Genomic DNA, 24,689 nt, shown 5'->3' with positions numbered 1-24,689 from the left:
TTTATATAGAAAATTTAGAGTTATTGTGTATCTCAACTGAATTTTATTTAATAGTGAATTATTATATAATTATGTTAATTATTATGTAGATACTAATAATGATAAAAAAAATATAGCAGGTTTATATTAAATTAATATATCACTAGATAAGTATTTCAAGTATAAATTTTTTGAGGATGAAGAGTCAATTAAAGCTTCATATCATATAACTCAATCAAGTTAAAAAAAAATCATATTGAAATCAATCTCGATACTCTTCTTATTAACTCTGGTTTAAAAAAACTAGTTTATGAATACCATATAAATAATAAAAATGCAATCCAAAGAGCTTATATACAAAAAGATCATTATCAGCTTTCACACCATGATTTTTCTAAAAAACAATTTGGGAATATATCAATAATTTTTTCAAAGATCTTGTCTTTTGCTTGTATTGTTACCTCTTCAAGTTAAAAGGGAATGTTAATTCGTTTATTATGATAAAATTGATAATAAAACTATTATAAAATGATTTTAAAATATGAAAACTAAAAAAAACAATTATAATTTAAGTTTTTTCATTTTAAGATCTTCAATAATAATTTAAAAAAAATAAAAATACTCTTTAAAATATTAAATTCTTAGATCTTATTATGAAATACACACCTAAATTTACTTTTTTAAAAGTAAAGTATTAGCTTGATTTCATAAATAAATCAAGTCATCGTGAATTAAATTTAAGAAGAGAATTAGATAGTTATTTTATTTTTTATTTACAAATTATATTTTAAATAAAAATTATATCTAATTATATATTTTAATAAAATGAGATATTTATAGATAGTTGCTTATGACTAGAGATACTCTTACTTTGACCATAACTTTAAAAATTATAGTAAAAAATTGGGTTGAAAACATCATAAATTTATAATATTTTCAAATCTAATTTTTTTCCAACCTTAATTAACCGCAAACATAAAAGAATTCAAGGTAATCTTGAAAGGTTGTGTTAATCCAGACCTCTAATTATTGCCATTTACCGGACATGTTTATAAATATGCTACATACCAAGTAGCTTAACATATATGTTTTTTCAGAAAATACACGGCTTCATACCATTTATGAACCCAAACATACACCATGAATTGGATTCTTGTTCAATCTTATTAATTTAGAGTCCATTTTATTAGAATTCTGTAAACTAATTTTAGTTATTTCTGTTTAGATTTATTTGTCTTGATATTTCGAAGAGAAATCGTATGTTTGGTTGAAATTATCTTTGATTTTCACTCTAAATATTGAATCATAATCCTGTATTTCAAGTTACTGTCATAACTCATGCTAAATGCAATTTTTTCTTTATTTATTTACCTTCTACAAAATACACACATATTTTTTTTTCTTTTATAATAGTCGAGTGAATTTATTATCAAAGCTAGTGCCAGTAAGTTGTTGGCAAACCAGGAATTAAGTAAAAACATATAATCTCATGTGCAAAAGAAAAGTGCAGAACAAAGATGATCGAGTTAAAAATTGCTTAAGTTAGAGAAAGAAAAACTCTTTTAAGCTCATTATATACTTATGAGTCCATTTCCGTGTCCCTTATATTTCATCTCTTCACTTTTCTACAAGAAAGCCTCCACACTTGCTCCAGAAGATATCCCTACCTTGCCTGTGCAGTAAACTAGTGATCAATGGAATACCAGAAACCGAAATGCTTCCTTTCAGCTATGATACGATAATTTCTTACACCATTCTCTAGCACATGCATAGTCAAGGTAACTCTATCTACTGGCCTGAGCTTTTTCTGAAGAACATAGAGTCCCCATTGACCACATATCCAAGGTTTTAGATACTTACCTTTCTTGCGCACAGAGATCTTCAGTCTCCACGGTTGGTCTAACATGTCAAATGCAACGAAATGAACTGAATTTTGACCGGCAGGCAAAGTGAAAGCCCCCAAGCTCTCAGTCGGGAATTCGAATCGCTTATTACTGGAGTCACTTTCGGATAGCAATTTGGCCATCACCTCCATTTTTAGAGAGTGGCTCGGGAAAATGTATAATTAAGAAGGTATATGCGTTCTAAATGGTTAATTTGAAGATTTTTATTGGGATGGTGATGTGGGAGTTGGATGGATACAAGTCATTCATACTGATCATCAAATTATGGAAATTTATAAACCTCAGTATGTGGCGTTGACATATTGTTATATCTAGAATTTGGATTGGGAACATGCACTGAAATTACTAATGATCTTCGGAAAACATGGCGGTCAATAAAGTGGAGTTTTTCTTTTCTTTTCTTTTCCTTTTACTTTAAAGATTATTGTGGATTTCACTACATGTGAACTTCGGGCTGGGTACATGCATGACAATTTAGTAAACCTACAGAAAGAAAAACTTTGTCCGAGTTGTTTTGACCTCCTATGCAAGTAATATTCTAGAACCAGTTACTGGAAAGTAGATGACAGACAATGTTGTCTTAGTCTACAGGTCCACAAAGAAAAACAGAAGATAGTTTCGCTAATATGGGTGGGAGTCCGTCAAAATACCTATTTAGAGAAGCTTTCAACTGTAGTTCACTGTGGAAAACAGGATACAAAACAGGCAAAATCAGCTTTTTGTGCCCTTTGATTGTGGCAATCGATTGTTTTTCTTTTGAACTTCTAAGTATGGTCGATTGGCTTTAAAATCTACCGAAAGTAGGTCCATTGATCCATTTAATAAATACCCCTTAGAAAACTACCAGATTGCATTTAATTTTTAGAAAATATGGTTTTTAATATTGCAATATTGTTAGGCAGTTTCAAGTTTTTTTTTTTTTCCTTCATTTCTCTGCTTTTATGGACTTAATAGAGAAGCCAATCAATCATGCTTTGTTTTGTGATTTTTCTGTATATTTTTGGTTATTTTTTCTCTCCTGTTTAGCCATGTTCTTATTGGCTAAATATGATGATTAATAAAATTCTCGTCTTTCATTAAAAAAAAAAAAAACTATTGTTTTGGCTACTGGTGCGATTTAGAGTTTATCCAATTGTGCCAAGTTAACAATGAATAATATTGGAAGGGGAACCCCTACTTAATTTTGCAAATTTTCCTCTTTTTCAAATTTATAAGAATTTTAGGGGAATTCAATCCCGAACCACTTAAGGAAGATTAAAACAGAAATGTTTCTAGATCATATGTAGTTCCACAAAGGCAACAGTTAATTTTCAAAGAATCAGTTATTTATATGATTTAAAATCATTATATCAATTTTAGAACAAATGTATAGAGAGGGTAACTAATTTTAAACGCTTATATTTAAAATTTATGTATTTGAAGTTGTATTTTTATTAATTTATAATCTTTATTAAAGTTTAAAAATTTCTATTTATTATTATTAATTGTCGTTGTATAATATCTAACTAAATTTGTTTTAAAAAAAATATGAAAAGAACTAAATACGTGTTGTCTTTTATATATTCAAGAAGATTATTGAAAAAATAGATTATATATATTAAAAGATTTTAATTTTTTTAAATTAAAGTATTTAAATTAAAAAAAATTATTTTATATTGAAAAAACTTAATTTTTTTCTTGTAAATATAAAGTATATATACGAAACTATTTCAAATCACTTATTGAAAAAATAAATTTTTTTATATAAAATATATATCCTTAAATATTTCAAATCCTACATGAAAAAAATAAAATATTTTTATAATATTTATATAATGAATTTTAAAAAATATTAATAATTAACTAAAAAATATATGAAAAAAGGGATGTAAAAGAAAAATTATATTTAAAAAAAAATACCAAGCCTTATCAGGATTTGCCTGAATTATAAATTGATCAATTTAATTGACCGAGTTTTGTTGTTTTGTTATACTAACCGGTTTTTTATTTTATTTTAATCAGTCCCGCTATCACGTTGATAAATTAACCTATTAATCTAATCTGACAGCTGCGAAAACCCGACCATTATTTGAAAGAAAAAAACACTTCTCCAAGAGTATCCGATGGTCTCTTACCGTGCCAACAAGACAACAACTGAATGTTATTTGTTGACGATAATGTAATGTCAAATAAAGTAAAAGTCTAACAATAGTCTGGTTCCGTTTCTAACACGTGATTAACCAATAGGAGTCATGAACCAGAGCGCTCTATGTTCAGTGCATGAAGAAATTGACGAACAACCTTCGACAAACTAAAACGTTGAAAATGATGTGAATAATGAGAAACGAAGAAAATTATGGAACCATTAGTGGTCTAAATTCAGGCATCTAAAATACCTAGAATTGATAGAATGGAAAACTGATGAGGGTGCCCCGACATTCCAATATATCTACATGTACAAGCTGATCTTATTTTATAGTCTTGGATCCTATGGAATGGAAGGCTGATCTTACATTGACATTCCAATGTAATCTGATTCTTGAATCTATATTTTTTTCTAAATATTTTCAACATATAAAAAATATATTCTTAATGTATTTATACTATTTTCTGTTTCGTTTCAAAAAGATTTAAATTATTTTTTTTAATGTATTCAACTTTTAACATTATTTTTAAAATTATTGGTTTTTTTATTGAGTCAAATCTTGTTTTTTTAAAAATCAAAATACAAAAAAAATAAAAAAATATTTTGACAGAAAGATCAAAATGAAAAGAAAAAAAAACAAAGAACTAAAGTGAATTTAGATTGTTTGTTAGACTAAGCAATGGAGAAGAAAATAAATTTTTTACCTATAAAAAAAATTATCTCACACAATAAAATAAAAAAGGGAGATCAACCATTAAAAAAAACAACAAAATAAAAAAAACACCAAAAATCTTTTATATTAAAGTCTCAATATACGTCTTATTCTTAATCTTTTTTTAAGATTGAAGAAGTACCTACATATATAGAATTAAAAAAAAATATTAATTAAAAAAACTTTTAATTATAACTTACATTACAATTGTAATATTCAACCTCTTGAATAGATACATCCATTTATACTGGACTAGTCCTCCAACTTTTACCTCATAAAGTAAGTATACGGATAGATGCTCCATTGAGTCAAAAAAATAATAAAGATAATATCATCCCAAGCTTGCAAATTATCTTGATGGTATTCGTTTCAAGCCTTTCAGTGTAATCAACATTCAACTTTCTAGAGTATATATCTTTAAAGAAATGATTGATTTTCGTGAGTGCATTCCAAATCCCTTTTGATAACAAATCATAAAAAAAACTAATGGAATAAGTGTTTGCATAAACATGTGGCAGTCATGAATCTTCATTTCATATAATTTGCATTCTTCCATATTAACCAGCATTGATATGTTTGAGACATGTCCATTGGGAAAACACAAATTCTTAAGTCATTTGTAGATAAATAGTTGTGTATTTTTCTCTAACACGAAACTTGCTCTTGGTTTTACGACCTGTGACCTATTACAAACCAACTTCATATTTTTATAGTTACAAAACAATGCTAAATCCAATTTAGCCTTGATATTGTCCTTTGTTTTCCCTTTTATATCCATGATGTTATTAAAAAATATTCTCAAACACGTTCTTTTTAATGTGCATGATGTCAAAGTGAACACATATGCTATAACTGATAATTTATTGTGGTTCATGCAGCTATCCCATAATAGTTCGTCATACTCTTTCAATAGATCAAAAAATCTTGTTGCATCTATATTAAGTTCTTCTTCTATGATTGGACATTGACTGACATTACCTTCGTTCATTGTTATTGCATCCATAATCATATTCCTATAAGGATTAATATTGGCATTTACAACTTCATGCACATTGCTAGCATTAAAAGTTAACCCAACCACCCTTTCTATCATACTCTTATTAGGAACAAATAATTCTTCGTGCATATACTAACATAAGTAATCCTTCAAAAACCCTTTTGGTTAAAAGATACATTATTACAACATCTTGATATAGAAACTTTTTATTTTTATACTTCCTACATGGACACATAATACTGTCATCAATAAAATTTCTCGAGATAGATGTTGTAAAATTAATAAAACCCTGAATCCTAGTACAATAATTCATCCTCCAAAATTCTTGGAGTAAGTATCGATACATCCATGAACAATTATCCATGACTTCTATCAAAACTCTATAAAATTATGATGACAACATGTATTAATTAATTATATTACATAAATAAATTTGTAAAAATATTAGTTTGCCCCAACATTATCCAACAAACTAAAAAAACACTTATGTTAAATATTCATTATTAATTATCAATGTCCATGCAAATTTAAACATATATAAATTTACGAAAATCACAGCTTTGCAATAGGGTTGATAAAAATTAAAATGAATCTATTAAACAAGCTATTATCTATTTCATCACAACACATCTAATTCAATGTAATTCAAATAAAAAGTCAATAATTTACAAACAAATACAATTTGATAAAATCTAAAATAAACTATAACAACTACAAAATTATACATTCATATTACAAGTTTCTTTAATAAATAACAATAAAACAAGTATATACTTTAACAAAATACATATACTAAAAAAATTAATATTTAAATATTAAAATTAAAAAGATAAATTTACTTATAAAAAATAATAAAATTTATAATAAATTAATCAGAGAACGGATATTATGACCATGTACAAAAATATAAAAAACTTGAGTGCTTACATTAAAAAAAAAAAAAAAAAGAAGAGAGCTGGGATGACTGGTTGGTTGCAATTTGAAAGGAAAAAGTTGAAATGAAGAAGAAAAAAATATATAAAAGAAGAGAGTCAGCAGAATATATATATATATGGGTCTTTATTGATGGAGTCACCAATAGCTATATCTTGTCAATAATTTTGATGATGAATAAATTAGGTCACTATATAAAAATTCTAATTTGAAGTACTAAATCATTTCATCAATTAAATTATCTAAAAAAAATTCACATCATGACATTATTTTTCCTTTTTAAAATTCTATATATTTCATCCATCACCGATTTTCTAGTAGAATGCGCATTAAGTGAGTGTTGAACAACTTATCAATATTCAAATCGCTGTATCATTTAGTTAAGTGCAGCGTGTTTAGGAAGGTTATTAATTAATATATAGTAAGTATACGATCTGTACATAACAATTGTCGAAGTTCACTTAAGAAAACAAAAATCTCTGCCATTGTCAACCTTATCATGTAACAAAGCCTCGAATACGGACCCTCAGAAGCTTTAAGTACTTCATTTGATTCGATAATGCTAATGCTAACAGACGTTGAGTAAATATTAAAAATATTGCTCAAGGAAACCCTTAAAATTTATACCGTCCCTACCGGATCAACCTGGTTTCATTAAGAATGATCCCTCTATAATTTAGTTTAGCCAGCCCTACATGGAAGGATTCAACTATGTGATTACACGCCTGGGATTAAATTTAAATATTAGGCATCTTTATTTGTATCCCCTAATTGCCAGTGTACACGACTGGGCTTCTGTTCCTATTTTTCTTTCCCTTAATTTAAATAATATTCTGTTCACATTCATAAAAATAAAATAAAAAATAAAGTAATAGGCCCAAAAGAAGTGTTCACCTATAAGCATACCTAAGAATATTAATTAAGCTAAGAATGAAATTGGATGCCCAACACTATGTTTTAGCCTTTTGGAAGGTCCAATAGCCCAACACTAAATTGTCTCTTTGTTTATCAAATATTTCTGGCCGCCGTCGCATCTTCTTCTTTCTCTTTCAAATCCTCGATTTGCCTCGCATGACAGAACTAGCAAACCAGTGTTCGAAATCTTCAAGAGGTGTCAGGCTCAGATTCCATACCCTTGGCTGTATCGTGTCGACAGCTAGCAGTATTTCGGAATAAAACGAGGGCTCAAGCAGCGGGGTGTTTGACTGTTTTAAAAATATTATCTGGATATATATATATATACACACACACATATATATATATATATATATGATTAGTGTTTAATCCAATTAACAGAGTGCGTACTTTCATGTTTCACTCTACGTTGATCATTCTTTAAATTGGCATCAAACAGTACTGATCTCAAATGTGGATGTGAAGCCATGTGATCTCACTTGGACCTGTAGGTACGTACACAAATGAAACTATTAAGAGTTAAGATACAGTTAAAGAACTTAAACTAACTTCTTGAGGGGGGCAGGTCTGCTATCAATTTCATAATTAAAACCAAGAATCATGACTCAAATTGTCTAATTCCTGTATCAATTAATTAATTGTAGTTCAATAATGGGACAGCTTACCAATATTCAAAATCCAATTTCAATATCAATCCATAGGAGCATGATTTGGAAGAGAGCATGCTTTGGAAGAGTATTAATTAATGGTAAGGCTTGATTGCATCACTCCCTCTCACCAATGTTTACTAATTAATTCAATACCGAATCGAATTAATTTCTTGTCTTTTGTCGAGCAGCTGATCAATCCCCGTAACTGTGCATTAGCTCATCAGAACCAAAATATAATTCTTTCTTCACATTTTCCCAAGTTAAATTAAACAAAAAATCTCAATCATTTAATCTAGCCCGCTGTCAGCTACATTATTGTGGGGCTATATGGGTCCAAAAAAATTAAAAAAAAACTTTTATTTTTTATTTTTATTAAAATTTAATATGGTTGGATTAATATTGAAAATAATTTTTAAAAATAAAAAATTATTATTAACATGTATTTTAATATAAACAATTATTTAAAAAATAATCATTAATACACTTCTAAATACACTATACATGTCTAACAAGTATATTACCATCCTATTCCTCTTATCCTATCCGATGTACGTACGAAAATCCTCTCGAGAGAAACTCCTCCTGCAGGCCAAGAAATCAAGTGAAACTCGGAATTGAAGGAGAATCAGGAGGCTAGAACAGAAAAGGGACGGCAATATTAGTCCACGGATGAGACAACCAAAAGGACCTCACTACAAGGAACCCTCCAAGAAAACTAAAGGGCCCCCTCTACTTTTTGCAGTTTATATTATTATATATCTTGCAGACATGTGCTGGTGGTTCTTCGAGATACTGTTTAAAGCACTTGAAATAAAATTAATTGATAAAATCAAGAGTTAATACACCTCAATCGATAGATAATAGGTGGTACACTTGTAGAAGCTAAATTGAGTTTTTTAAATATTTGGATTCTGTTTGTTTTTTTCTGTGCTTCAAACTAATTATAAAGTTTAGTGTTCTTGAAAAAATAAAAATATTATTTTAATATATTTTTAAATAAAAAACTTTTATCACACTTTTAAAAGGTGGGAAAATGAGTTTTATTAAATATTAAATAATCATGTTTCATTAGTCTTCGTGCACATATTAATTAATCAAATTTTTACAAATGTAATAAGACAGTCTTCTGGGGCCACCCACCATCAAAGGCGGCGGGAACACATTCCCGGCATACAAAAAATGCACAAGTGAAACTGAATGAATCCCAGAATTCAATGATGTCCCTCTCCACCAACCCCCACTTCCCGTACATGATGCCGATGGCACCTCTTCTCGTCTCGGTGTTTAGTATTATTACAGGTGGGGTTTTTTTAAATTTTTATATCAGCTAACTAAAATAATTTAAAATTGGAAATTAAATTTCTTTAAAAAAAAAAAATGACAGTCACGCAGGGAAAAAAACAGAAACGAAGAAGAAGCGTCTCCTGGCTATTGGAGGCATGCAACAGGAGCAGCCAGGTTACCATCGTCGTTCACTATTAGATTTTGAAGAACTAAACCACACGTGAACGTGCAACGGTGAACATGTCAGTAAGCGTGCAAAGTAAATCGCAGTCAGTAATGTCAGGCGAGCGGACCACTTCTATGAGAAATTACAAAACACGACATGATCTTTTTCACAGGTCAAGTCCAGATTCGAGACACACTGGCAGCTTGCGTGACAAGCTACTGCGGATGATGGATCACGTAAACGGGTGAACGACTTGCATACAAATATATTACACTTTCACCGACTACAAACAAGGCCGAAAAGGCTTTCTACAACGAGGGACTCAATTATGATTTTGAAAAATATTAAATGAATAATTTACAAATTAATTACCGAAGGTTAGAACTAATGGCACTGATATAAATAGGTCCTTGACTAGCGTTGACCATCCTGAACTTAATAGCTTTTTGTTCAAAAATCGTGATCTATCTTATCTACTTTTCGTTTCTGTTCTTTTCAACTTCTTGAAAATAATAAAAAAACACTCATTAAAAACGGATTTAAGAATATGGATAATCAAAAGTTCTTAAAGCAACTAATTAATCAATCATGTCAGCAATTAACGTCCCTCTCACCTGGTGAAAAGAAGAAAGGAAAAGAAAAGGTTGTAAGATTGCTCCCATTAATTAGCCGACATCTCATCCCTATATGATATTAATTAGTTCAATATTTATTCTTCGATCACAAAGATTTCTAACGTGGGCAGTAGGCTATGGAGGTTCAATGCAGCTTTTTCCATATGTACTAGACTCAATTCAGTTATTTTTACTCGTCATGTCTTATCCGAGATAAGGGAGTCGCAGGTTTTGATTTCTAACTTAACTAGTTGAGATCCGTTTTGTAAGCTTGTTTTTCCTAGTTATCTACTTGCTTGTTATTCCTCTTAGCTATTGCATTATTGATTTTTGTAATGTATATATATGGAGGTTAACTTGATCGACCTGTTCATGCTTCTAGTTTTTTAAAATATTTTAAAAATAAATTAAAACGTAATTCATTTTAAAGTGATCATATCTTAGCCATATATTGGTGCCCTTTAATACCACTTAAACTAGTTTTGATTAATTACAATAACTTAACTCTAGTTAAATTAACTAAAACTAAAGTTAATCAGCTGTCAACAATAACTTTAACTACTTACAATGGGATTAACAAATGGTTCGGAAACATCACTTGTTATTACTAGGACTTACCTTCTTCAAGGCAGACACATATTGCTTTTTCACCTCTAGTATATTACTCAACCTGACAGAATTTCTTAACACCTCCAAAAGATACTTTCTGCTTGCCTGTGACACAAGACATAGGGGCAGAGCCAGCCTCAATCGTCAATTAATATATAGAACCATTACTGCTGATCAATTGAATACCAGAAACCGAAAAGCTTTCTCTCAGCTCTGATATAATATATTCTGTCGCCATTCTCTTGATCATCCATAGTGAAGATAACTTTATCTCCTTTTTTGAGCCCTTTCTGATGAACATAGTCATCCCATTCGCCATTTAGCCAAGGTTTCGAATGCCTTCCTTTATTGCGAATGGAGACCTTAAATTTCCATGGTTTTTGCAGCCTGTCAAATGCCACAAATTCCATCGAGTTCTGACCGTCAGGCATGGGGAAGGCCCGGAGACTCCTAACTGGAAACTCGAGTCTCTTGTATTGTATGCATAATCGTTTCGCAATCTAGACGACGTTCACTGTCGCGCGATGATTAACAAAAACTTACAAGCATGGTGTGTTGCTATTAAGATCGTGATCGAACGCTTACTTGTAAGTTTTTGTTAATCATCGCGCGAAAGTGAACGTCATCTAGATTGCGAAACGATTATGCATTCAATACAAGAATATTCAAAGGGTACGAGAGATATTTCCAATAATTTGACTAGGAAAATTGATCAGCATTTTGGTAAATAATTAAAGCTAAAAACCGTGTTTAAAAAGTTGAGATTAGGTGGAGAAAAAAGCGAGAAGACCTGACTCATTTCATAACCAAAATCAATAACCATTGGTCTTTGATACTTGGATATGATTTTGTTGTTAACTGTGAAGATTAAGAATAAAATCACACTAACTCACTCCAATTCTTTTGAAGTTCACCGAGAAAGATCAGTGCTTACAGGAACTACACTTTTTTTTTGTGTGGGTGTAAGTGTGTGTGTGTGTTCAAATTTGATCTTTAAATAGATGATGTAAAATGATTCTTATAAACCATTAAAACGTATTAATCCGTTTTAGAAAAATATAATGATTTTTTTATAGATCATATAACTAGTGTGATCTGATATTAGTTCCAAGACATAAGAAGATTAGGGATAGCAGCAGCAGGGATTTCAGATTCACACATATACCCTAGTTCTTGTGAATATAAAAGAAAAATAATCAATAATTACTATCGCATGCAACTCGAACCGATATATATTTGTTTACGAAGCCTGTTCATGTCTTTGTCAAGTTCATGTTATATATATTATCTTGGTCTCGTAATCATGACAAGAGCTTTAAGCAGACAACTAACCTAATGCATTTCCCCAAATAAAAACTGAAAAATAGAAATTGGAGCCCTACGTGTCGGTAATCATATCCCTACGAATTAGATTATCTAAGAATCTTATATAGATTGCTGCTGCTCTAACATCATTTATACGTTGATCGTGACAAGGATATATATATATATATATATATATATATATGAACACCCACACATTTTTGTGTATGTACATACGTCACATATATGATTTTGGTAAATAAAAATTTTATTCAATTCAAAAATTAAAATTATTAGGTAGATTTTAAAATATAATTTATATTATTTTTTATTTAAACTTATTTATATTTAAAATTTACATAAATTTACTCTATTTTATACTTAATTTTTATTAAATAAATAAAAATAATAAAATTCAAATTTCATAACTACTTATTTATTGAAACTCTAATATCATGTAAAAAAATTATATTAATCTAAAAAATTAAACTATTAAGTGAGATCATATAATATGATATGATTTATATTATTATTTAAAAATATTAAATTTTGAATTTGTATATTCCTTGAAATTTAAGATTACAAATGTATCATTTATTTTTATTTTTATTTTTATTTTTTATTTTTTATTTTCTTGAGTTTGGATAACAGCATTTAATTTGTTAGCATTATTATACGGTGATTTTGAATGGATCCCCCTTTAATGTGGGATAATCCTAATAATCTTTTTCTCACACAGCAATTTCTGTCTCACGCATCATGACAAATGAATTGTATAACTTTGGACCCTACAATTAGAATTGTCATCCTAATTGTAGGGTCTACATTTATTGGTAGATCTAAGTTATGATACCACTTATTATGTGGTTTTGGGTATATTTTAAGGGAGAAGGTTTTTGTTCACATTTATAAACCGTCCACTAACAGATCCTTCCACAGCTGATGTGGAATAACTCAGTGACGTGGTCCAATGAGATGACCAATATCAGACTAAGTCGATAAAAATTGATCTTGACGACTTAAAGTGAATAGGTTTGCACCTGATCACAAATAAAAAGAGGCAGCTTTGCTTTCGTTGTCATTTGCTTTTTCTCATCAGTAGTGAGAACAGCCATAACACAAAAAATACAACAAAAAATAATGAGAAAAAAGAATTGTAAATATAAAATTTAAATTTATAATTTACTTTCTGAAAACAAAACTAATAAAGTTGGTCTCCTTAAAAAGTTTATTCTTTTTAACTTCTTGTGAAGTTTTTAAGAATACAAACTTTATTGATTTTGTTTTCTCGATAGAAGACAAAACTAATAAAGTTTATATTCTTGAAAAGTTTACAAGAACGGTAAAGAATATTTTAAAATGTGATATTATAGGGATTGTTTTTTAAAGTATTTTTTATTTAAAAATATATTAAAATAAAATTTTAAAAAATTATTTTTAATATTAGTATATTAAATGATTTCAAAATACTAAAAAATATTAATTAAAAAATATTAAATTTTTTAAAAAATATTTTAAAAAAACAAACAAACCATAAATAAATCATTAAAACCCCTAACATCACAATAGAAAATAACTAAGAATATAAAATTTTGAGGGAAATTAAAACAAAATCCAAAAACATTGGTCCACGCCGTAACTTTTAAGCTTAATTAATTCTAAAAAATTTAAATCTCTTTGGCTTATACATATTCCACTTATATATAAAAATACTTATTAGATTATTCATATAGTTTATTTTAATCAAATCTCTATTTAGTTATATTAAATCTTCAATTTCTACAAAACCAACTGCATCGTGAAGGCTAGTTGTCATATAATTTCATAATTTTATTTTCATACAAAATAAACAAACTTTTCCTTATTTTTTGTGCATAGAAAATATTTGTTTTAGGTCATGTTTATTTCTCGGAAAGTAGTTTTTGGAAAACTATTTTTCAAATTTTACTGTGTTTGTTAAACATTAGAAAAGTTGGTCAATAGAAAACACTTTCCAGTCAATAAAAAACACTTTCCAGTCAACAAAAAACACTTTCTTGTCAACGAAAAACACTTTTCAGTCAAAGAAAAATTTGGCTTGGTTTTCAGGAAAGTGTTTTTCTTTTTAGCTGTGTTTGTTTTCTAAAAAGTGGTTTTTAGAAAACCACTTTCCAAACTTTCTTGTGTTTGTTTTCCGGAAAATAGTTTCCGGGAAATCACTTTCCAAACTTTCTTATGTTTATTTGCTGTTAGAAAAGTTGGTCAACGGAAAACACTTTCTAGTCAAATAAAAATTTGGGTTGGTTTCAAGAAAGTGTTTTTCTGAAAAATTTAGGAGGAAAACACTTTCCGTAAGTTGTGAAAAATTTAGAAATGTTATTTTTTGTTGATTATATCAAATTTGATCCTCAAACTTTTGATTGCTATATATATTTTGTTTTGAATATTTATTTTTTAATTTTATTTCTTAAAATTTAATTTTTATATTAACTTTGGTCTTTATTTTTATAGTTATTATTTGCTTTTCTCTTATTATTTTTTTATGAAAAATTTTTACCTATCAAATTCGATCCTCATTCTTCTGATTGTTACTTATTTTATTTGAAATAATTTATGAAATATTAATATTATTATTTTAATTTCTTTATTTTTTATTTCTTTATTTCTTAGATTTGATCTTTATTATTATGATTATTATTTATTTTATTTGAGATAATTTATGGAATTATATTTTTTTTCAATTTCATTCTTATTCAACTTTTAAATTTGTAAGATTTGTTCCTTATTATTTTAATAAACTTGAGAAAAATAAAACATTAATAAATTATTTTCCAGTTCATTTTCCATGACGTAACCAAATATTGGAAAGTGTTTTCCAGTTCATTTTCTATAACACTACTAAATATCAAAAAATAATTCACTTTTTAAGAATTTATTTTCCTCAAAATTCATTTTAAAAAAAAAATAATTTTTCTGCAAACAAACGGAGCTTTAGAAAACAAAGCTAGGCCTAAATTTTCTATTTTGAAATGAACTTGAATAGGTGCATTGAGTTGGGTCCAAGGGAGACATAATTTTTTATAGTTTTATTGAAAAATAGTTGTTAGTAATTTAGTAAATGACTAAACAAGCGATAATATGAGTTCTTATGGAAGGAAAAATACAAAGGGAAACAAGATACAGGGATCCCTATATTTTCAATTACGCGTTGAATTATTAGACCACATGCACTAATACACGTTGAATTTATCTCAAAATGCTTTTCGCTAGCATATAATAAAAAGAAAGATGAAATAAAGTTATAGAAAGAGTATTTTCCACATAAGGTTGAACATTATTAAAAACTAAGTCATTTCTAACTAGCCAAATACTCCAAGCGATATCAAAAGATAGGAGTTGTCATGCCTTCTTCTGGAATTTTCAAAAACCATGTGAGGCCATTCAAATAGTAAGTTATCTAGTGATTTAGGAACGCCCCTGGAGACGCCCCACCATATCATGAACTAATTAGTCCACAATCTTCATGCAAATAAGCAATAAATCAGTAGGTGCTTCGTTGTTTCCATGTCAATTGTTTATAAAAGACTATTGAGTGAGTGACGCTAGATATATACCAATGAATCTGTAAAATTGCCATCCCATTAACATAGCTTCGAGTGAATAAAGTTTGAATCAAGTAGAGATTACAATAAGATGTTAAAAACTTAATATCGAATGGAATCATTAAGTTTTAAGTTTGTTTTTTCTCCTTAAAAATTACTACTTTAAGTATCATAAATTTTATATCTTTACCTAATTATTAATTTCATAGTTGTATTAGCTTAGTTGAGGTATATCCAATTAAACTGATCAACATCATGATTACTAAAAACAAAAATGTTAAAAACTCAATAAAAAAAATTAATTTTAATGAATATGGATGTCTATTGTTTTTTTAAGGGTAAGCAAAAAAACCAAAAAACCAATAAAACTAAAAACAATTAGAAAAAAATAATTAAAAAACTGAATCGTAAAAAATCAACTTGTTCGGTTCAGTTTTATAAGCCTAAAACTGAAAAATCGAACCGAACCCAAACAAAAAAACAAGTCAAACCATAAAAAATATAGCTAAAATCAAATCAAACCAAAAAATTTAGCCAACCCAAAAAAAATAGATTTTATTCTAAAAACCAAATCAAACCAAAACCGGTTAGTTTAAACCAGTTTTGATTCAATTTCTTTTTTATTTTTAATTTAATTATTTTTTTAATAAAAACTAAACTAAACTAAAACTACTCACCTTACTTTTTCTAAAAAGTAAAAAGTAGGCGTTCCTATTTAATTTGTACTTGATCAAGAAGAAAATCTACTTTATTAGTAATGCTTTTTACTATGCTATATACCTGAATTTCATGTTTCACACTGGGCTAGAAAAGACATGATCAGGCTTTTATAAGCAAGCACCGTTTCCAGCAAACTCCCCCTCCAGATGTACGAGGATATAAAATTAACAAGATTTTCTCATTTATTTGGAAAGAAATTTATTATTAAGACTGGTTTTGTTTTTGTTGTAAACTGGATGAACAAACAACCTGTTAGATCATGGGGAGATTAATTCATGATCTCTTCATTCCAATTTCTTCTCGTTACTCTGCTCGGTTGGGTTCTATATCTTAATGTCATGTTTTAAGAGAGGCAAATCATATGGCTGGCACTTAACCTTGCTAAACAAGGAATCATGAATAGAGTATGTGAGTTGAAACTGATATGACTGCTCTCTCTAGTTTGCTTCTTCTAAGGAATTGTATATGGCTACTGAGGTGCAATATGTTCTGGAGATGGAAATGGGAAGGCCATGGTCTCTGTTTGTTTTAATTCACAGTCCTGTGATGTCCGTGGTTCAGTTTTGCTTGGTTTCTTTTGTTTTTGTATGCTGTATCTGTTCCTCTGTCAACCCTTTGGGTTGCTTGTGTTGCCTCTACCATGCTTCATGTATTTTGCTCATAAAAAATAAAGTATAAACACTCGAATGTGTATAGTTGAAGAACTGAGACTAACTTTTTGAAGGGGCAGGTGCCAGGTCTGATATCAATTTCATACTTTAACAGAAATGAAATAAAATAAACGAAATCAGGCCTGAATTTGTCTAAGACCTGCATTAAGCGTGCTTAGGAAGGTTATTAATTAATATATAGCAAGGATATGATCCGTACTCAACAATTTTCCAAGTTCAGTTTAAGAAAACAAAAATCTCTGCCATTGTCAACCTTATCATGTAACAAAGCCTCGAAAACGGACCCTCAGAAGCTTTAAGCACTTCATTTGATTCGGTAATGCTGGCAGACGTTGAGTAAATACAAAAAAATATTGCTCAAGGAAACCCTTAAAATTTATACCGCCCCCACCGGATCAGCCTGGTTTCTTTAAGAATGATCCCTGTATAATTTTCTTTAGCCAGCCCTGCGTAGAAGGATTCAGGGATGTCATTACACGACTAGGATTAAATTTAAATATTAGGCCTCTCTATTTGTATCCCCTAATTGCCGGTGTACACGACTGGGCTTCTGTTCCTATTTTTCTTTCCCTTGAGATTAATATTCTGTTCACATTCATAACAATAAAATAAAAAATAAAGTAATAGGCCCAGAAGAATTGTTCACCTATAAGCATACCTAAGAATATTAATTAAGCTAAGAATGAAATTGGATGCCCAACACTATACTTTAGCCTTTTGGAAGGTCCAATAGCCCAACACTAAATTGTCTCTTTGTTTATCAAATATTTCTGGCATCTTCTTCTTTCTCTTTCAATTCCATGACAGAACTAGCAGATCAGTGTTTGAAATCTTCAAGAGGTGTCAGGCTCAGATTCCACCCCCTTGCCCGGATCGTGCCAGACAGCGGTATTTCGGAATAATATGTAGGGCTCCAGCAACGGAGGTGTTTGACTGTTTTAAAATATTATCTGAATATATCCCTAATTAGTGCTTAATCCAATTCCAATCGTGACTCAAATTGTCTAATACCTGCATGATTAAGTGTAGCTCAATAATGGGACAACTTACCAATATTCAAAATCCAATATCAATCAATCCATAGGAGCATGCTTTAGATGAGTTTTAATTAATGGCAACGCTTAAATCACTCACTCTTCTTAATATTTAATAATTAATTTAGTGCTAATCTTGAGTAGTATATCGTAATTAATCAGGTTTTGAATTTACTTTTTAAAAATTATTCATCTTAAATTTATTATAATTATTAATTTTAAAATTTTAAAAAATTAATCAAGTTTACTGGATATCCATGATTAATAATAAAAAACTAAAAATAATTAATTCAACACAAAATCAAATTTCTTGTTTCTTCCAGACTAGCTTATCAATATTGATGACTATGCATTTACTCATAAGAACTAAAATATAATTCGTTCTTGACATTTTCCCAGGTTAAATTAAAGAAAATAAAAATCTCAATCATTTAATCTAGCACTGTCAGCAACATTATTATACAAAAGCTCAAATGAGACTCTTGCACGACATTAATGAAGAAATGTTTTGGAACCAATGAGGTCATGACATTACGCTGCAATATAACCTCGCTAACATCACTTTGTAAGTTCCCATTATTTATTTTAATGAAGACATTAATCTATGAATATGTTTAAGGGACCACGAGAAAGTGATTAAGAGCTCTAGCTCGTGTAGGTTGAGCTCATTTTCGCTAATACTATTCCACTGGTTGAGCTCGTCATAAACAAACTATTAATCTCCGCATACATCAGATGACGTCTAGCATACCCTACAAAAAATCTGTGGGCTTTCCCAATTGCTACAGTGGAAAATATTGTCTAGTTTAGAGTGACACACCCTAGAAAATCTTCACTGTAGAAAATTGGTAAATATATATTTAAAAAAATACTGATTAAATGTTTTGATCAGTAGATTACATTCAATTTTATCAATAAAATATTGTCTCGTGTTGTATATTAAGAGATTTGTAATAAAAAAATAAAAAATATAATAACATATCATTCATATAGATAAGATCATTAATAGTATTAAATTATATTGATAAAATTCATATGTAAATATGTCAATAACTTGTTGCTATTTATTATATTAATTATAGAAAATATTACCAACGCATTAGTTCCGTTGGTATATTTAAAAAAAATTAGAATTATTTATTTTTTAATTGTGCTATTTATATTAACAATTATATATAGAAATCACCAATTTCTAGTATATTTTAAAAAATATAATTTTTTTGATAAAATTAAAAGTTTAAATTAAATAATATTGATGGAATCGCCAATGAATTGAAAAGTTATTGGTAATGTTTAGGGATTTTAAATTTTTTCTGATTGAATTAAAAATTTAAATTAAATAATATCAATAAAATCACCAACAAGATTATTAAAAATACTAATATCTAATTATTTATTGGTAAAATCATATATAAAATGTCATAATAAAAAAATTAGAATCTTTCACTTCACAATCAATACGTCTTTTTTTACTCATGTAAAAAACATCAACATTCAATTTTTTCTTTTTCTTCTCTCTTATCTCCTTCTCTTTCATTCTCTTCTTTTATCCTTCATAGGCAGGTAAGTCTTCTCATCTCTTTTTTTTTTCTTCTTAATTTTTTTATTAATATATTTTATGATTTTTTTCTCTTCTCAATTTCACTCATAATTAAATTAAGATAAGATTTTTTTCTACATTATATTTTTTTTATTTTTTAAAATTTTATTCTTAATAATAATACAAATACTGTTATAGGATCAATTTTGTTTGTTTTTAGTTGAATTTTTTTAATTTTTTTATTTAATTTTAATTAAAAGAAATTATTTGTTGTTGGATTGTGAGTTTTGGAATAAGTTTTTCAGGTTAAGTTAAAAAAATTAACAAATATAATTTTAAAAAATAAAAATAAAAAAGATAATCTTAAAAAAAAGTATAAAACCCAAAAAAACAAAAAAACAAGGAAAAAAAATAAAAACAAAATATAAAAATATAAAAAAAGCTACCCCGCTTTCCTCCAGCATTCTAGAGTATTATTTAATGTTCCAATTATGCTTCTTCTTTTTTTTAAATGTTATTTTTATATATTTCAAAAATAAATATTAAAAAAATATAAAGAAACTTTAAAGTATATTTTTCAAATTTAATATAAATATGTTATGGCATAACATGTAATAAAAATAATTTAAAAAAAAAGGTTGAAGTTTTGCATTGTGAATGCTTTTGAGGCGAAACATGGTAGGGTAGGGTATTCTTTTTTCAATCGTCATATGACGTCTAGCATACCCTACAAAAAATCTGTGGGTTCTCCCAGTGCCTGCAGGGGAAAATAATGTCTAGTTTACAGTAACAAACACCCTAGAAAAGCTTCACTGTAGAAAATTAGTAAATATATATTAAAAAACACTAATTAAATGTTTTGATTAGGGCTACACTTAATTTTATCAAAAAAAATATTCTCTCACTATGTATAACAAAAAAATTATAATAAAAAACAAAAAATATAATAATATATTATTTATATAAATGACATTATCAACAATATTAAATATTATCAGTAAAATCCATATGTAAACATCTCAATATCTTGTTCCCTTTTTCTTGATATTATTTATTATGTTTTTAATTGCAGTGTTTATATTAACAATTATATATAGAATTACTGATTAATTAATTTTATTAGTATTTTTCAGAAAATTCTAAGATGTTTTTAACTGCAGTATTTATATTAACAATTACATATAGAATCAGCGATTAATTAATTTTATTAGTACTTTTCAGAGAATTCTAGAAGTGTTTACCTCTTAATTGCATTATTAATTACTTTCTTAAAATATTCCAGATGAAATCACCAACAGATTAAAAGGTCTTCAATGATACTTGAGAATTTCTGAAATTTTTTTATTAAATTAAAAATTACAGATGAAATTATCGATGATATTTAAGGAGTTTTTAAAAAATTTTAATTAAATTAAAATTTTAAAATATTACATACGGAATCATAGATGAATTAAAAAATTATCGGTGATATTTAGAGAATTTCTATTTTTTTTATTAAATTGAAATTTTGAATTAAATAATACAAACAAAATCATCGTCAGATTGAAAAGTCATCAATGATATTTAAAGGGCTTTTCAATTTTTTTTATTAAATTAGAAGTTTAAATTAAGTAATATCGATGGAATCATTAACTATTTTGAAAAGTTGTCGGTAATATTTAGAGGTTTTTAAAAATATTTTATTAAGTTGAAAATTTAAATAAAATAACATGGATAAAATCACCAATAAAATTATTACAAATACTAATATTTAATTATTCATTAGTAGAGCTACATGTAAAATGCCCTAATAAAAAAATTATAATCTTTCACTTCATAATAAACACAACTCTTTCTATTATCATGTAAAAAAATACCAACATTTTTTTTCCTCTTCTCTCCTAATCTCCTTTTCTTCTATTTTTTTTTTATACTTCATGTGCAGGTAAGTTTTCTCATCTTTTTTTTTTCTCTTCTTGATTTTTTTTATTAATATGCTCTATAAATTTATTTATTTATTCTTCTCAACTTCACTCACAATCAAACAATTAAACAAAGGTAAGATTTTTGTATTATATTTTTTTATTTTTTAAAATTTTATTTTGAATGATTATATGAATGTTGATGTGAGATTTCTTTTATATGAGATTAATTTTATTTGTTTTTAGTTTTGATTTTTTTTATTAATTTTGTTGTTTAGTTTCACTTAAATGAAATTATTTGTTGTTGGATTGTGGGTTTTGAAATAAGTTCTTCAGATTAAGTGAAAAAAATGATAAAAATAATAAAAAAACACAATTTTGGAAAAAAACATGTAAATCCCCCAAAAAAAAAAAGAAAAAGAAAAAAGCATACCAGAAAAAAACAAAAACAAAATGAAAAATACTACAATACTTTCATCAAGCATTTTAGAGTATTGTTTAATATTCTAACTATGTTTTTTTTTCTACAAATATTATTTTTATATATTTTTTAAAAAATTAAATATTAAAAACAGTAAAGACCCTTTAAAATATATCTTTAAAATTTAATATAAATAAGTTATGACATATACAATAGCACAACTGTAATATGATGACATATAATAATAATAAAAAAAAAATAAAAAAGATCATGCAGTTTATGGCTTAGTTGTTGTTGGAGCAACCTGCCTTCCCTTGAATTTCTGTTCGAGTTTTAATAAGAGTGGGACTGAAGGGTTGTTTCTTTCATGTTTTTAGTGGGTTCTTTCAGTAAGCCTATTATCTTTATGGTGTATTATTTATTTACTGAGTTTATAGGATGTTTAGTAGGCTGTGAGATTAATCGTGGTACATACAAATTACTCGAAAACTCATATTAATAAAATAAAATAAAATAATAAATTTTTTTTTTTTTTAAGTTGTGCATTGTGAATGCTTGTGGGGCGAAACATGGTAGGGTATTCTTTTTTCAATCAACAATGAAAATGACTCACGACCTCTCGATAGCGAGAAGACAAAATTGTCCTTCAGTTGAACGTAGCGAATTCTTTAAGATTAGATGATAGAGCTAGAGGGGTATGCCAGTAATTACACTAGATTAGCTTTCTCAGAGGGTATAATGTAATATTTTCGTCTCTCTCATCTCGCAACACAGAGCAGGACTTAAACGCGCAACACAACACAGAACAGGACTTGAACGCGCAACACAGAACAGGTACTTGAGCGCGTTGAATTTTTTTTGATTAAAATTTTTTATATATAATTTTAAATTATTTTAATATACTGATTTTAAAAAATAAAAAATGTAATAAAAATATTTTAAACTGCAGTTATTATCATTATTATAATTTTAAATAAAGTCATGGTTAAAAAATGTCGACCTTTTAAATTAAAGAATGATGGATGTGGCATGCGGGAGCCTGGATGGGGATGGTTGATTTGCTTAGCTATGGTTTGGGTTTATCAATTTTAGATTTATAAAATTAAATTTAACTAGATTGCTTTAAATATTTTAAATAATTAATTATTTTTTTTCATGGTCTGATTTATTTATTTATAATTTTTTTCTGACCCCTTCTTAACTCTCAATTTCTAAACACAACAGCAAACTGAATTGTACGAAGAATAGAAAGTTGTTTGTTCGATGTTCTATTCAAATCTTCTTTGTTTTCCAGATTGAAAGTTATGGTGGTTATTTGATTTATTTAATTATCCTTTTGTTTTTTTTTTTTTAATTTGGTTTTCTGGTTTTGTGGATCTGTAACAGGTAGGATCTCTCTATTTTATTCGTGGCAGAACTCTCACCTGCAAGAAAAGGGATATTTTCGTCTCTCTGGTCTCACTTGTCAAAAGAGGGCTCGAAGAACCAGAGAATAAGAGATGTCATGAATTCATAGATGTATAACAGTTTGTTTTTGAAATTTAAAAAAATTTTAAAAAAATTTAATTTGTTATATTTTAAATTAATATAATTTTTAATATTTTTTTTGATATTTTAATATTATTTTTATATCTCATATTAAAAATAATTTTTAAAAAATAAAAAAATTATTATTTTAATATAATTTTAAAAAATTAATTTAAAATCATTAGTGTTTTTTTTTGACATCTCAGGGTTTTAGCATGATTATAATTATTTTTTAAAATATTTTTAATTAAAATATATTAAAATAATTTTTATTTTTAAAAAATTATTTTTAAAATTAATATATTAAAATAATCTAAAAAAATTAAATTTCAACTAAAAAAAATTTGTAGTTTTTCACCGGTAACTTACCTTCTAAGGAGTTCCGGATGCTCAATGAAATCCCTGGCTCGAAGAAGAGGCAGAGGAGATGCATGGATTCGTTGTTTATTTGATGTGATGTTAAGAAATTTCTCTATTTTGCAGGTCGAAGTATTGGTTATGTGATTATACCCTGAGGTTAGCAGTGACAGAAAAAAAAAAAATGTAAGCAAGAATTTTTTTCTTATATCACGAATCGCGATTTACAAAAGCGAAGCTGAACACCCCAAACACTGCAGTCCTCTTCCTTCTGTGGTCTCCTTACTCTCAAACACTACTGACCTCCTCCTTTGCCTCTCTCAAACACTGTTTACCTTTTTTCCCCTCTCGAACAGTGTTTATCCTTTTCTTCGCTGTTTATCTTTGGTTGTGATTAAAGTTTTTATAGCAGTATATCATATAGCTGGAGCGGCTCCTTTTTGGAAACACCCCGTCTGTGAATAGTTTTCGGCGGTGGGACCTACTATTCAGAGGTGGTCGACTAGTTTTGAGGAATACCTTACCCTCGAGAGAACTTCACTTTGGAGAACATTATACCCCACCACCTGCTCTTAGCAGAAATCGCCATTTTAACAACTTTTTTTCTTCGTTGTTTATCTTTAGTTGTAATTGAAGTTTTTATATCAGTTCATCTTCCATGCCCGCACCTCACACCTATTTAGCGTGATCTTGATTGTTTGTTAAAATATTTTTTATTTTAAAATATATTAAAATAAATATTTTTTA

General features: G+C 27.8%; 2 long non-coding RNA genes across 5 annotated transcripts in view; one reads left to right on the top strand and one right to left on the bottom strand.

Annotated features, from left to right (window-relative positions):
- Nucleotides 1-1,399: 1,399 nt before the first annotated feature.
- Nucleotides 1,400-20,719, bottom strand: LOC105141425 (uncharacterized). The gene is made up of 3 exons (XR_845374.1): nt 20,708-20,719; nt 10,091-10,094; nt 1,400-1,905 (listed from the first exon to the last, which is right to left on the bottom strand). It is a non-coding gene; the product is annotated as an uncharacterized LOC105141425 (long non-coding RNA).
- A 3,261-nt stretch (nt 20,720-23,980) lies between these two features.
- Nucleotides 23,981-24,689, top strand: part of LOC105141424 (uncharacterized) — a 4,059-nt gene continuing 3,350 nt past the window's right edge. For all 4 annotated transcript variants that reach the window (XR_845373.1, XR_845370.1, XR_845372.1 and 1 more), the window contains exon 1: nt 23,981-24,101. This is a non-coding gene — a long non-coding RNA (uncharacterized LOC105141424). The remainder of the gene's footprint in view (nt 24,102-24,689) is intronic.

The sequence above is a fragment of the Populus euphratica genome, unplaced genomic scaffold (assembly GCF_000495115.2).
Source record: "Populus euphratica unplaced genomic scaffold, PopEup_1.0 scaffold119.1, whole genome shotgun sequence".
NCBI classification, from domain to species: Eukaryota; Viridiplantae; Streptophyta; class Magnoliopsida; order Malpighiales; family Salicaceae; genus Populus; species Populus euphratica.
The sequence above is the reverse complement of the archived record's forward strand: the minus strand, read 5'-3'. Positions and strand labels throughout refer to the sequence as shown.